Genomic DNA, 14187 nt, shown 5'->3' on the forward strand with positions numbered 1-14187 from the left:
TTATTCGTCGCTTACTGAGCATCACGTTATCCGAACATGACTCTAGCTAGCCGTGATCGTCTAGTGGTTAGGACATTTCGTTGTGGCCGCAATAACCCAGGTTCGAATCCTGGTCTCGGCAGATTGTGCTATATGTGGTTCTTGTTGTTTTGAGTCGTATTTTGGAATTCTACATTCAATTCCATTTCAGAGTGACTGGTTAGCAAACATAATTACGCAGTCATCATAAACTGTAGATTAAATGCAAGATCAATGCACTATACTTATTCGTCGCTTACTGAGTAGCACGTAATCCGAACATGACTCTAGCTAGCCGTGATCGTCTAGTGGTTAGGACATTGCGTTGTGGCCGCAATAACCCAGGTGCGAATCCTGGTCTCGGCAGATTGTGCGTTATGTCGTTGTTTTGTTATTTTGAGTCGTATTTTGGGATTCTACTTTCAATTCTTTTCCAGGGTAACAGGTTAGCAAACATAATAACGCAGTCATCATAAACTGTAGATTAAATGCAAAATAAATGCACTATACTTATTCGTCGCTTACTGAGCATCACGTTATCCGAACATGACTCTAGCTAGCCGTGATCGTCTAGTGGTTAGGACATTGCGTTGTGGCCGCAATAACCCAGGTTCGAATCCTGGTCTCGGCAGATTGTGCTATATGTAGTTTTTGTTGTTTTGCGTCATATTTTGGGATTCTACATTCAATTCCATTTCAGAGTAACAGGTTACGAAACGTAATCACGCAGTCATGATAAACTGTAGATTAAATGCAAGTTCAATGCACTATACTTATTCGTCGCTTACTGAGTAGCACCAAATCAGGACATGACTCTAGCTAGCCGTGATCGTCTAGTGGTTAGGACATTGCGTTGTGCCCGCAATAACCCAGTTTCGAATCCTGGTCCCGGTAGATTGTGCGATATGTCGTTGTTTCGTTGTTTTGTTGTTTTGAGTCGTATTTTGGGATTCTACAATCAATTCATTTCCAGGATAACAGGTTAGCAAACATAATCACGCAGTCATCATAAACTGTAGATTAAATGCAAGATCAATGCACTATACTTATTCGTCGCTTACTGAGTAGCACGAAATTCGAACATGACTGGCTAGCCGTGATCGTCTAGTGGTTAGGACATTCCGTTGTGGCCGCAATAACCCAGATTCGAATCCTGGTCTCGGCAGATTGTGCTATATGTAGTTCTTGTTGTTTTGAGTCGTATTTTGGGATTCTACATTCAATTCCATTTCAGAGTAACAGGTACGAAACATAATCACGCTGTCATCATAAACTGCCGATTAAATGCAAGATCAATGCACTATACATATTCGTCACTTACTGAATAGCACGTAATTCGAACATGACTGGCTAGCCGTGATCGTCTAGTGGTTAGGACATTGCGTTGTGGCCGCAATAACCCATGTTCGAATCCTGGTATCGGCAGATTGTGCTATAGGTAGTTCTTGTTGTTTTGAGTCGTATTTTGGGATTCTATATTCAATTCCATTTCAGAGTAACAGGTACGAAACATAATCACGCAGTCATCATAAACTGCCGATTAAATGCAAGATCAATGCACTATACATATTCGTCACTTACTGAATAGCACGTAATTCGAACATGACTGGCTAGACGTGATCGTCTAGTGGTTAGGACATTGCGTTGTGGCGCAATAACCCAGTTTCAAAATCTGGTCTCAGCAGATTGTGCGATATGTCGATGTTTTGTTTTGATTCGTATTTTTGAATTATACAATCAATTCTATTCCAGGGTAACAGGTTAGCAAACATAATCACGCAGTCATCATAAACTGTAGATTAAATGCAAAATAAATGCACTATACTTATTCGTCGCTTACTGAGCATCACGTTATCCGAACATGACTCTAGCTAGCTGTGATCGTCTAGTGGTTAGGACATTGCGTTGTGGCCGCAATAACCCAGGTTCGAATCCTGGTCTCAGCAGATTGTGCTATATGTAGTTTTTGTTGTTTTGCGTCGTATTTTGGAATTCTGCATTCAATTTTACTTCCAGGGTAACAGGTTGGCAAACATAATCACGCTGTCATCATAAACTGTAGATTAAATGCAAGATCAATGCACTATACATATTCGTCACTTACTGAATAGTACGTAATTCGAACATGACTGGCTAGCCGTGATCGTCTAGTGGTTAGGACATTGCGTTCTGGCGCAATAACCCAGTTTCGAAATCTGTTCTCAGCAGATTGTGCGATATGTCGATGTTTTGTTTTGATTCGTATTTTTGAATTCTACAATCAATTCTATTCCAGGGTAACAGGTTAGCAAACATAATCACGCAGTCATCATAAACTGTAGATTAAATGCAAAATAAATGCACTATACTTATTCTTCGCTTACTGAGTAGCACGTAATCCGAACATGACTCTAGCTAGCCGTGATCGTCTGGTGGTTAGGACATTGCATTGTGGCCGCAATAACCCAGGTTTGAATCCTGGTCTCGGCAGATTGTGCGATATGTAGTTCTTGTTGTTTTGAGTCGTATTTGGGGATTCTACATTCAATTCCATTTCAGAGTAACAGGTTACGAAACATAATCACGCAGTCATCATAAACTGCAGATTAAATGCAAGATCAATGCACTATATTTATTCGTCGCTTTTTGAGTAGCACGATATCCGAACATGGCTGGGACATTGCGTTGTGGCCGCAATAACCCAGCTTCGAATCCTGGTCTGGGCAGATTGTGCGTTATGTCGTTGTTTTGTTGTTTTGAGTCGTATTTTGGGATTCTACATGCAATTCTTTTCCAGGGTAACAGGTTAGCAAACATAATCACGCAGTCATCAGAAACTCTAGATTAAATGCAAGTTCAATGCACTATACTTATTCGTCGCTTAGTGCGTAACACGTAATCAGAACATGACTGGCTAGCCGTGATCGTCTAGTGGTTAGGACATTCCATTGTGACCGCAATAACCCAGGTGTAAATCCTGGTCTCGGCAGATTGTGCTATATGTAGTTCTTGTTGTTTTGAGTCGTATTTTGGGATTCTACATTCAATTACATTTCAGTGTAACAGGTTACGAAACATAATCACGCAGTCATCATAAACTGCAGATTAAATGCAAGATCAATGCACTATACTTATTCGTCGCTTTTTGAGTAGCACGACATCCGAACATGGCTTGCTAGCCGTGATCGTCTAGTGGTTAGGACATTGCGTTGTGGCCGCAATAACCCAGATTCGAATCCAGGTCTCGGCAGATTGTGCGATATGTCGTTGTTTTGTTTTGAGTCGTATTTTTGAATTCTACAGTTAATTATATTCCAGGGTAACAGGTTAGCAAACATAATCACGCAGTCATCATCAACTGTAGATTAAAATCAAGATCAATGCACTATACTTATTCGTCGCTTACTGAGTAGCATCTAATCATAACATGACTGGCTAGTCGTGATCGTCCTGTGGATAGGATATTGCATTGTGGCCCAAATAACCCAGGTTCGAATCTTGGTCTCGGCAGATTCTGCGATATGTTGTTTTGAGTCGTATTTTGGAATTCTACATTCAATTTCATTTCAGGGTAACAGGTTCGCAATCAAATTCAATGCACTATACTTGCTTTTCGTTTACATGATTGCTGGAAATCCGAACATGACTGGCTAGCCGTGATCGTCTAGCGGTTAGGACATTGCGTTTTCCCGAAATAACCCAGGTTCGAATGCTGGTCTCGACAGATTGTGCGTTATGTCGTTGTTTTGTTATTTTGAGTGGTATTTTGGGATTCTACATTCAATTCTTTTCCAGGGTAACAGGTTAGCAAATATAATCGCGATATGTCGTTGTTTCGTTGTTTTGTTGTTTTGAGTCGTATTTTGGGATTCTACATTCAATTCTTTTCCAGGGTAACAGGCTAGCAAACATAATCACGCAGTCATCATAAACTGTAGATTAAATGCAATATCAATGCACTATACCTATTCGTTGCTTACTGAGTAGCACGATATCCGAACATGGCTGGCTCGCCGTGATCGTCTAGTTGTTAGGACATTGCGTTGTGGCCGCAATAACCCAGGTTCGAATCCTGGTCTCGGCAGATTGTGCTATACGTAGTTCTTGTTGTTTTGAGTCGTATTTTGGGATTCTACATTCAATTCCATTTCAGAGTAACAGGTTACGAAACATAATCACGCAGTCATTATAAACTGTAGATTAAATGCAAGATCAATGCACTATACTTATTCGTCGCTTACTGAGTAGCACGTTATCCGAACATGACTCTAGCTAGCTGTGATCGTCTAGTGGTTAGGCGTTGTGGCCGCAATAACCCAGGTTCGAATCCTGGTCTCGGCAGATTGTGCGATATGTAGTTTTTGTTGTTTTGAGTCGTATTTTGGGATTCTACTTTCAATTCTTTTCCAAGTTAACAGGTTAGCAAACATAATAACGCACTGCAGTCATCATAAACTGTAGATTAAATGCAAAATAAATGCACTATACTTATTTGTCGCTTACTGAGCATCACGTTATCCGAACATGACTCTAGCTAGCCGTGATCGTCTAGTGGTTAGGACATTGCGTTGTGCCCGCAATAACCCAGTTTCGAATCCTGGTCTCGGCAGATTGTGCTATATGTAGTTTTTGTTCTTTTGCGTCGTATTTTGGAATTCTACATTCAATTCCATTTCAGAGTGACAGGTTAGCAAACATAATTACGCAGTCATCATAAACTGTAGATTAAATGCAAGATCAATGCACTATACTTATTCGTCGCTTACTGAGTAGCACGTAATCCGAACATGACTCTAGCTAGCCGTGATCGTCTAGTGGTTAGGACATTGCGTTGTGGCCGCAATAACCCAGGTTCGAATCCTGGTCTCTGCAGATTGTGCGTTATGTCGTTGTTTTGTTATTTTGAGTCGTATTTTGGGATTCTACATTCAATTCTTTTCCAGGGTAACAGGTTAGCAAACATAATCACGCAGTCATCATAAACTGTAGATTAAATGCAATATCAATGCACTGTACCTATTCGTTGCTTACTGAGCATCACGTTATCCGAACATGACTCTAGCTAGCCGTGATCGTCTAGTGGTTAGGACATTGCGTTGTGGCCGCAATAACCCAGGTTCGAATCCTGGTCTCGGCAGATTGTGCTATATGTAGTTTTTGTTGTTTTGCGTCGTATTTTGGGATTCTACATTCAATTTTACTTCCAGGGTAACAGGTTGGCAAACATAATCACGTAGTCATCATAAACTGTAGATTAAATGCAAGATCAATGTACTATACTTATTCGTCGCTTACTGAGTAGCACGTAATGCGAACATGACTCTAGCTAGCCGTGATCGTCTAGTGGTCAGGAAATTGCGTTGTGGCCGCAATAACCCAGGTTCGAATCCTGGTCTCGGCAGATTGTGCGTTATGTCGTTGATTTGTTATTTTGAGTCGTATTTTGGGATTCTACTTTCAATTCTTTTCCAGGGTAACAGGTTAGCAAACATAATAACGCAGTCATCATAAACTGTAAATTAAATGCAAAATAAATGCACTATACTTATTCGTCGCTTACTGAGTAGCACGTGATCCGAACATGACTCTAGCTAGCCGTGATCGTCTAGTGGTTAGGACATTGCGTTGTGGCCGCAATAACCCAGTTTCGAATCCTGGTCTCGGCAGATTGTGCTATACGTAGTTCTTGTTGTTTTGAGTCGTATTTTGGGATGCTACATTCAATTCCATTTCAGAGAAACAGGTTACGAAACATAATCACGCAGTCATTATAAACTGTAGATTAAATGCAAGTCCAATGCACTATACTTATTCGTCGCTTACTGAGTAGCACGTGATCCGAACATGACTCTAGCTAGCCGTGATCGTCTAGTGGTTAGGACATTGCGTTGTGGCCGCAATAAACCAGGTTCGAATCCTGGTCTCGGCAGATTGTGCTATATGTAGTTTTTGTTGTTTTGCGTCGTATTTTGGGATTCTACATTCAATTTTACTTCCAGGGTAACAGGTTGCAAACATAATCACGCAGTCATCATAAACTGTAGATTAAATGCAAGATCAGTGCACTATACTTATTCGTCGCTTACTGAGTAGCACGTAATGCGAACATGACTCTAGCTAGCCGTGATCGTCTGGTGGTTAGGACATTGCGTTGTGGCCGCAATAACCCAGCTTCGAATCCTGGTCTCGGCAGATTGTGCGTTATGTCGTTGTTTTGTTATTTTGAGTCGTGTTTTGGGATTCTACTTTCAATTCTTTTCAAGGGTAACAGGTTAGCAAACATAATAACGCAGTCATCATAAACTGTAGATTAAATGCAAGATCAATGCACTATACTTATTCGTCGCTTACTGAGCATCACGTTATCCGAATATGACTCTAGCTAGCCGTGATCGTCTAGTGGTTAGGACATTGCGTTGTGGCCGCAATAACCCAGGTTCGAATCCTGGTCTCGGCAGATTGTGCGATATGTAGTTTTTGTTGTTTTGAGTCGTATTTTGGGATTCTACTTTCAATTCTTTTCCAGGTTAACATGTTAGCAAACATAATAACGCACTGCAGTCATCATAAACTGTAGATTAAATGCAAAATAAATGCACTATACTTATTCGTCGCTTACTGAGCATCACGTTATCCGAACATGACTCTAGCTAGCCGTGATCGTCTAGTGGTTAGGACATTGCGTTGTGCCCGCAATAACCCAGTTTCGAATCCTGGTCTCGGCAGATTGTGCTATATGTAGTTTTTGTTGTTTTGCGTCGTATTTTGGAATTCTACATTCAATTCCATTTCAGAGTGACAGGTTAGCAAACATAATTACGCAGTCATCATAAACTGTAGATTAAATGCAAGATCAATGCACTATACTTATTCGTCGCTTACTGAGTAGCACGTAATCCGAACATGACTCTAGCTAGCCGTGATCGTCTAGTGGTTAGGACATTGCGTTGTGGCCGCAATAACCCAGGTACGAATCCTGGTCTCGGCAGATTGTGCGTTATGTCGTTGTTTTGTTATTTTGAGTCGTATTTTGGGATTCTACTTTCAATTCTTTTCCAGGGTAACAGGTTAGCAAACATAATAACGCAGTCATCATAAACTGTAGATTAAATGCAAAATAAATGCACTATACTTATTCGTCGCTTACTGAGCATCACGTTATCCGAACCTGACTCTAGCTAGCCGTGATCGTCTACTGGTTAGGACATTGCGTTGTGGCCGCAATAACCCAGGTTCGAATCCTGGTCTCGGCAGATTGTGCTATATGTAGTTTTTGTTGTTTTGCGTCATATTTTGGGATTCTACATTCAATTCCATTTCAGAGTAACAGGTTACGAAACGTAATCACGCAGTCATGATAAACTGTAGATTAAATGCAAGTTCAATGCACTATACTTATTCGTCGCTTACTGAGTAGCATCAAATCAGGACATGACTGGCTAGCCGTGATTGTCTAGTGGATAGGACATTGCGTTGTGGCCGCAATAACCCAGGTTCGAATCCTGGTCTCGGGCGATTGTGCTATATGTAGTTTTTGTTGTTTTGCGTCGTATTTTGGGATTCTACATTCAATTTTACTTCCAGGGTAACAGGTTGGCAAACATAATCACGCAGTCATCATAAACTGTAGATTAAATGCAAGATCAATGCACTATACTTATTCGTCGCTTACCGAGTAGCACGTAATGCGAACATGACTCTAGCTAGCCGTGATCGTCTAGTGGTCAGGAAATTGCGTTGCGGCCGCAATAACCCAGGTTCGAATCCTGGTCTCGGCAGATTGTGCGTTATGTCGTTGATTTGTTATTTTGAGTCGTATTTTGGGATTCTACTTTCAATTCTTTTCCAGGGTAACAGGTTAGCAAACATAATCACGCAGTCATCATAAACTGTAGATTAAATGCAAAATAAATGCACTATACTTATTCGTCGCTTACTGAGCATCACGTTATCCGAACATGACTCTAGCTAGCCGTGATCGTCTAGTGGTTAGGACATTGCGTTGTGGCCGCAATAACCCAGGTTCGAATCCTGGTCTCGGCAGATTGTGCTATATGTAGTTTTTGTTGTTTTGCGTCGTATTTTGGGATTCTACATTCAATTTTACTTCCAGGGTAACAGGTTGCAAACATAATCACGCAGTCATCATGAACTGTAGATTAAATGCAAGATCAATGCACTATACTTATTCGTCGCTTACTGAGTAGCACGTAATGCGAACATGACTCTAGCTAGCCGTGATCGTCTGGTGGTTAGGACATTGCGTTGTGGCCGCAATAACCCAGGTTCGAATCCTGGTCTCGGCAGATTGTGCGTTATGTCGTTGTTTTGTTATTTTGAGTCGTGTTTTGGGATTCTACTTTCAATTCTTTTCCAGGGTAACAGGTTAGCAAACATAATAACGCAGTCATCATAAACTGTAGATTAAATGCAAGATCAATGCACCATACTTATTCGTCGCTTACTGAGCATCACGTTATCCGAATATGACTCTAGCTAGCCGTGATCGTCTAGTGGTTAGGCGTTGTGGCCGCAATAACCCAGGTTCGAATCCTGGTCTCGGCAGATTGTGCGATATGTAGTTTTTGTTGTTTTGAGTCGTATTTTGGGATTCTAATTTCAATTCTTTTCCAGGTTAACAGGTTAGCAAACATAATAACGCACTGCAGTCATCATAAACTGTAGATTAAATGCAAAATAAATGCACTATACTTATTCGTCGCTTACTGAGCATCACGTTATCCGAACATGACTCTAGCTAGCCGTGATCGTCTAGTGGTTAGGACATTGCGTTGTGCCCGCAATAACCCAGTTTCGAATCCTGGTCTCGGCAGATTGTGCTATATGTAGTTTTTGTTCTTTTGCGTCGTATTTTGGAATTCTACATTCAATTCCATTTCAGAGTGACAGGTTAGCAAACATAATTACGCAGTCATCATAAACTGTAGATTAAATGCAAGATCAATGCACTATACTTATTCGTCGCTTACTGAGTAGCACGTAATCCGAACATGACTCTAGCTAGCCGTGATCGTCTAGTGGTTAGGACATTGCGTTGTGGCCGCAATAACCCAGGTGCGAATCCTGGTCTCGGCAGATTGTGCTTTATGTCGTTGTTTTGTTATTTTGAGTCGTATTTTGGGATTCTACTTTCAATTCTTTTCCAGGGTAACAGGTTAGCAAACATAATAACGCAGTCATCATAAACTGTAGATTAAATGCAATATAAATGCACTATACTTATTCGTCGCTTACTGAGCATCACGTTATCCGAACATGACTCTAGCTAGCCGTGATCGTCTAGTGGTTAGGACATTGCGTTGTGGCCGCAATAACCCAGTTTCGAATCCTGGTCTCGGCAGATTGTGCTATATGTAGTTTTTGTTGTTTTGCGTCGTATTTTGGGATTCTACATTCAATTTTACTTCCAGGGTAACAGGTTGCAAACATAATCACGCAGTCATCATAAACTGTAGATTAAATGCAAGATCAATGCACTATACTTATTCGTCGCTTACTGAGTAGCACGTAATGCGAACATGACTCTAGCTAGCCGTGATCGTCTAGTGGTTAGGACATTGCGTTGTGGCCGCAATAACCCAGGTTCGAATCCTGGTCTCGGCAGATTGTGCTATATGTAGTTTTTGTTGTTTTGCGTCGTATTTTGGGATTCTACATTCAATTTTACTTCCAGGCTAACAGGTTGCAAACATAATCACGCAGTCATCATAAACTGTAGATTAAATGCAAGATCAATGCACTATACTTATTCGTCGCTTACTGAGTAGCACGTAATGCGAACATGACTCTAGCTAGCCGTGATCGTCTGGTGGTTAGGACATTGCGTTGTGGCCCCAATAACCCAGGTTCGAATCCTTGTCTCGGCAGATTGTGCGTTATGTCGTTGTTTCGTTATTTTGAGTCGTGTTTTGGGATTCTACTTTCAATTCTTTTCCAGGGTAACAGGTTAGCAAACATAAGAACGCAGTCATCATAAACTGTAGATTAAATGCAAGATCAATGCACTATACTTATTCGTCGCTTACTGAGCATCATGTTATCCGAATATGACTCTAGCTAGCCGTGATCGTCTAGTGGTTAGGACATTGCGTTGTGGCCGCAATAACCCAGGTTCGAATCCTGGTCTCGGCAGATTGTGCTATATGTAGTTTTTGTTGTTTTGCGACGTATTTTGGAATTCTACATTCAATTCCATTTCAGAGTGACAGGTTAGCAAACATAATTACGCAGTCATCATAAACTGTAGATTAAATGCAAGATCAATGCACTATACTTATTCGTCGCTTACTGAGTAGTACGTAATCCGAACATGACTCTAGCTAGCCGTGATCGTCTAGTGGTTAGGACATTGCGTTGTGGCCGCAATAACCCAGGTTCGAATCCTGGTCTCGGCAGATTGTGCGTTATGTCGTTGTTTTGTTATTTTGAGTCGTATTTTGGGGTTCTAAGTTCAATTCTTTTCCAGGGTAACAGGTTAGCAAACATAATAACGCAGTCATCATAAACTGTAGATTAAATGCAAAATAAATGCCCTATACTTATTCGTCGCTTACTGAGCATCACGTTATCCGAACATGACTCTAGCTAGCCGTGATCGTCTAGTGGTTAGGACATTGCGTTGTGGCCGCAATAACCCAGGTTCGAATCCTGGTCTCGGCAGATTGTGTATATGTAGTTTTTGTTGTTTTGCGTCATATTTTGGGATTCTACATTCAATTCCATTTCAGAGTAACAGGTTACGAAACGTAATCACGCAGTCATTATAAACTGTAGATTAAATGCAAGTTCAATGCACTATACATATTCGTCGCGTACTGAGTAGCACCTAATCAGGACATGACTGGCTAGCCGTGATCGTCTAGTGGATTGGACATTCCATTGTGACCGCAATAACCCAAGTTCGAAGCCTGGTCTCGGCAGATTGTGCGATATGTAGTTTTTGTTGTTTTGAGTCGTATTTTGGGATTCTACTTTCAATTCTTTTCCAGGGTAGCAGGTTAGCAAACACAATAACGCACTCATCATAAACTGTAGAATAAATGCAAAATACATGCACTATACTTATTCATCGCTTACTGAGCATCACGTTATCCGAACATGACTCTAGTTAGCCGTGATCGTCTAGTGGTTAGGACATTGTGTTGTGGCCGCAATAACCCAGGTTCGAATCCTGGTCCCGGCAGATTGTGCTATATGTAGTTTTTGTTGTTTTGCGTCGTATTTTGGGATTCTACATTCAATTTTACTTCCAGGGAAACAGGTTGGCAAACATAATCCCGCAGTCATCATAAACTGTAGATTAAATGCAAGATCAATGCACTATACTTATTCGTCGCTTACTGAGTAGCACGTAATCCGAACATGACTCTAGCTAGCCGTGATCGTCTAGTGGTTAGGACATTGCGTTGTGGCCGCAATAACCCAGGTTCGAATCCTGGTCTCGGCAGATTGTGCTATATGTAGTTCTTGTTGTTTTGAGTCGTATTTTGGGATTCTACATTCAATTCCATTTCAGAGTAACAGGTTACGAAACATAATCACGCAGTCATTATAAACTATAGATTAAATGCAAGTTTAATGCACTATACTTATTCGTCGCTTACTGAGTAGCACCTAATCCGAACATGACTTTAGCTAGCCGTGATCGTCTAGTGGTTAGGACATTGCGTTGTGGCCGCAATAACCCAGGTTCGAATCCTGGTCTCGGCAGATTGTGCGATTATGTAGTTTTTGTTGTTTTGAGTCGTATTTTGATATTCTACATTCAATTCCATTTCAGAGTAACAGGTTACGAATCATAATCACGCAGTCATTATAAACTGTAGATTAAATGCAAGTTCAATGCACTATACTTATTCGTCGCTTACAGCGTAACACGTAATCAGAACATGACTGGCTAGCCGTGATAGTATAGTGGATAGGACATTCCATTGTGACCGCAATAACCCAGGTTCGAATCCTGGTCTCGGCAGATTGTGCGTTATGTCGTTGTTTTGAGTCGTATTTTGGGATTCTACCTTCAATTTGTTTCAAGGGTAACAGGTTAGCAAACATAATCACACAGTCATTATAAACTTCAGATTAAATGCAAGATCAATGCACTATACTTATTCGTCGCTTACTGAGTAGCACCTAATCAGGACATGACTGGCTAGCCGTGATCGTCTAGTGGATAGGATATTCCATTGTGACCGCAATAACCCAGGTTCGAAGCCTGGTCTCGTCAGATTGTGCGATATGTAGTTTTTGTTGTTTTGAGTCGTATTTTGGGATTCTACTTTCAATTCTTTTCCAGGGTAACAGGTTAGCAAACACAATAACGCAGTCATCATAAACTGTAGATTAAATGCAAAATACATGCACTATACTTATTCATCGCTTACTGAGCATCACGTTATCCGAACATGACTCTAGCTAGCCGTGATCGTCTAGTGGTTAGGATAATGTGTTGTGGCCGCAATAACCCACGTTCGAATCCTGGTCTCGGCAGATTGTGCGATATGTAGTTTTTGTTGTTTTGAGTCGTATTTTGAGATTCTACATTCAATTCCATTTCAGAGTAACAGGTTACGAATCATAATCGCGCAGTCATTATAAACTGTAAATTAAATGCAAAATAAATGCACTATACTTATTCGTCGCTTACTGAGCATCACGTTATCCGAACATGACTCTAGCTAGCCGTGATCGTCTAGTGGTTAGGACATTGCGTTGTGGCCGCAATAACCCAGGTTCGAATCCTGGTCTCGGCACATTGTGCTATATGTAGTTTTTGTTGTTTTGCGTCGTATTTTGGGATTCTACATTCAATTTTACTTCCAGGGAAACAGGTTGGCAAACATAATCCCGCAGTCATCATAAACTGTAGATTAAATGCAAGATCAATGCACTATACTTATTCGTCGCTTACTGAGTAGCACGTAATCCGAACATGACTCTAGCTAGCCGTGATCGTCTAGTGGTTAGGACATTGCGTTGTGGCCGCAATAACCCAGGTTCGAATCCTGGTCTCGGCAGATTGTGCTATATGTAGTTCTTGTTGTTTTGAGTCGTATTTTGGGATTCTACATTCAATTCCATTTCAGAGTAACAGGTTACGAAACATAATCACGCAGTCATTATCAACTGTAGATTAAATGCAAGTTTAATGCACTATACTTATTCGTCGCTTACTGAGTAGCACCTAATCCGAACATGACTTTAGCTAGCCGTGATCGTCTAGTGGTTAGGACATTGCGTTGTGGCCGCAATAACCCAGGTTCGAATCCTGGTCTCGGCAGATTGTGCGATTATGCAGTTTTTGTTGTTTTGAGTCGTATTTTGATATTCTACATTCAATTCCATTTCAGAGTAACAGGTTACGAATCATAATCACGCAGTCATTATAAACTGTAGATTAAATGCAAGTTCAATGCACTATACTTATTCGTCGCTTACAGCGTAACACGTAATCAGAACATGACTGGCTAGCCGTGATCGTATAGTGGATAGGACATTCCATTGTGGCCGCAATAACCCAGGTTCGAATCCTGGTCTCGGCAGATTGTGCGATATGTAGTTTTTGTTGTTTTGAGTCGTATTTTGGGATTCTACTTTCAATTCTTTTCCAGGGTAGCAGGTTAGCAAACACAATAACGCACTCATCATAAACTGTAGAATAAATGCAAAATACATGCACTATACTTATTCATCGCTTACTGAGCATCACGTTATCCGAACATGACTCTAGTTAGCCGTGATCGTCTAGTGGTTAGGACATTGTGTTGTGGCCGCAATAACCCAGGTTCGAATCCTGGTCCCGGCAGATTGTGCTATATGTAGTTTTTGTTGTTTTGCGTCGTATTTTGGGATTCTACATTCAATTTTACTTCCAGGGAAACAGGTTGGCAAACATAATCCCGCAGTCATCATAAACTGTAGATTAAATGCAAGATCAATGCACTATACTTATTCGTCGCTTACTGAGTAGCACGTAATCCGAACATGACTCTAGCTAGCCGTGATCGTCTAGTGGTTAGGACATTGCGTTGTGGCCGCAATAACCCAGGTTCGAATCCTGGTCTCGGCAGATTGTGCTATATGTAGTTCTTGTTGTTTTGAGTCGTATTTTGGGATTCTACATTCAATTCCATTTCAGAGTAACAGGTTACGAAACATAATCACGCAGTC

At 41.0% G+C, this 14187-nt stretch overlaps 17 non-coding genes across 17 annotated transcripts; all 17 read left to right on the plus strand.

The window, feature by feature from the left end:
• Nucleotides 1-577: 577 nt before the first annotated feature.
• On the plus strand, nucleotides 578-649 carry TRNAH-GUG (transfer RNA histidin (anticodon GUG)). The gene has a single exon. It is a non-coding gene; the product is annotated as a tRNA-His (tRNA).
• Nucleotides 650-1892: 1243 nt separating this feature from the next.
• TRNAH-GUG (transfer RNA histidin (anticodon GUG)) lies at nucleotides 1893-1964 on the plus strand. Its single transcript has one exon. It is a non-coding gene; the product is annotated as a tRNA-His (tRNA).
• A 3098-nt stretch (nucleotides 1965-5062) lies between these two features.
• Nucleotides 5063-5134, plus strand: TRNAH-GUG (transfer RNA histidin (anticodon GUG)). Its single transcript has one exon. It is a non-coding gene; the product is annotated as a tRNA-His (tRNA).
• A 1248-nt stretch (nucleotides 5135-6382) lies between these two features.
• TRNAH-GUG (transfer RNA histidin (anticodon GUG)) lies at nucleotides 6383-6454 on the plus strand. Its single transcript has one exon. It is a non-coding gene; the product is annotated as a tRNA-His (tRNA).
• A 1514-nt stretch (nucleotides 6455-7968) lies between these two features.
• TRNAH-GUG (transfer RNA histidin (anticodon GUG)) lies at nucleotides 7969-8040 on the plus strand. The gene has a single exon. It is a non-coding gene; the product is annotated as a tRNA-His (tRNA).
• Nucleotides 8041-9549: 1509 nt separating this feature from the next.
• Nucleotides 9550-9621, plus strand: TRNAH-GUG (transfer RNA histidin (anticodon GUG)). The gene has a single exon. It is a non-coding gene; the product is annotated as a tRNA-His (tRNA).
• A 456-nt stretch (nucleotides 9622-10077) lies between these two features.
• TRNAH-GUG (transfer RNA histidin (anticodon GUG)) lies at nucleotides 10078-10149 on the plus strand. Its single transcript has one exon. It is a non-coding gene; the product is annotated as a tRNA-His (tRNA).
• Nucleotides 10150-10340: 191 nt separating this feature from the next.
• TRNAH-GUG (transfer RNA histidin (anticodon GUG)) lies at nucleotides 10341-10412 on the plus strand. The gene has a single exon. It is a non-coding gene; the product is annotated as a tRNA-His (tRNA).
• A 193-nt stretch (nucleotides 10413-10605) lies between these two features.
• On the plus strand, nucleotides 10606-10677 carry TRNAH-GUG (transfer RNA histidin (anticodon GUG)). Its single transcript has one exon. It is a non-coding gene; the product is annotated as a tRNA-His (tRNA).
• A 451-nt stretch (nucleotides 10678-11128) lies between these two features.
• Nucleotides 11129-11200, plus strand: TRNAH-GUG (transfer RNA histidin (anticodon GUG)). The gene has a single exon. It is a non-coding gene; the product is annotated as a tRNA-His (tRNA).
• Nucleotides 11201-11392: 192 nt separating this feature from the next.
• On the plus strand, nucleotides 11393-11464 carry TRNAH-GUG (transfer RNA histidin (anticodon GUG)). The gene has a single exon. It is a non-coding gene; the product is annotated as a tRNA-His (tRNA).
• A 191-nt stretch (nucleotides 11465-11655) lies between these two features.
• TRNAH-GUG (transfer RNA histidin (anticodon GUG)) lies at nucleotides 11656-11727 on the plus strand. The gene has a single exon. It is a non-coding gene; the product is annotated as a tRNA-His (tRNA).
• A 971-nt stretch (nucleotides 11728-12698) lies between these two features.
• TRNAH-GUG (transfer RNA histidin (anticodon GUG)) lies at nucleotides 12699-12770 on the plus strand. The gene has a single exon. It is a non-coding gene; the product is annotated as a tRNA-His (tRNA).
• A 192-nt stretch (nucleotides 12771-12962) lies between these two features.
• TRNAH-GUG (transfer RNA histidin (anticodon GUG)) lies at nucleotides 12963-13034 on the plus strand. The gene has a single exon. It is a non-coding gene; the product is annotated as a tRNA-His (tRNA).
• A 191-nt stretch (nucleotides 13035-13225) lies between these two features.
• Nucleotides 13226-13297, plus strand: TRNAH-GUG (transfer RNA histidin (anticodon GUG)). The gene has a single exon. It is a non-coding gene; the product is annotated as a tRNA-His (tRNA).
• A 453-nt stretch (nucleotides 13298-13750) lies between these two features.
• On the plus strand, nucleotides 13751-13822 carry TRNAH-GUG (transfer RNA histidin (anticodon GUG)). Its single transcript has one exon. It is a non-coding gene; the product is annotated as a tRNA-His (tRNA).
• A 192-nt stretch (nucleotides 13823-14014) lies between these two features.
• Nucleotides 14015-14086, plus strand: TRNAH-GUG (transfer RNA histidin (anticodon GUG)). Its single transcript has one exon. It is a non-coding gene; the product is annotated as a tRNA-His (tRNA).
• Nucleotides 14087-14187: the final 101 nt, after the last annotated feature.

Source organism: Saccoglossus kowalevskii, chromosome 6, assembly GCF_978046115.1.
Source record: "Saccoglossus kowalevskii chromosome 6, keSacKowa6.1, whole genome shotgun sequence".
Taxonomy (NCBI): domain Eukaryota; kingdom Metazoa; phylum Hemichordata; class Enteropneusta; family Harrimaniidae; genus Saccoglossus; species Saccoglossus kowalevskii.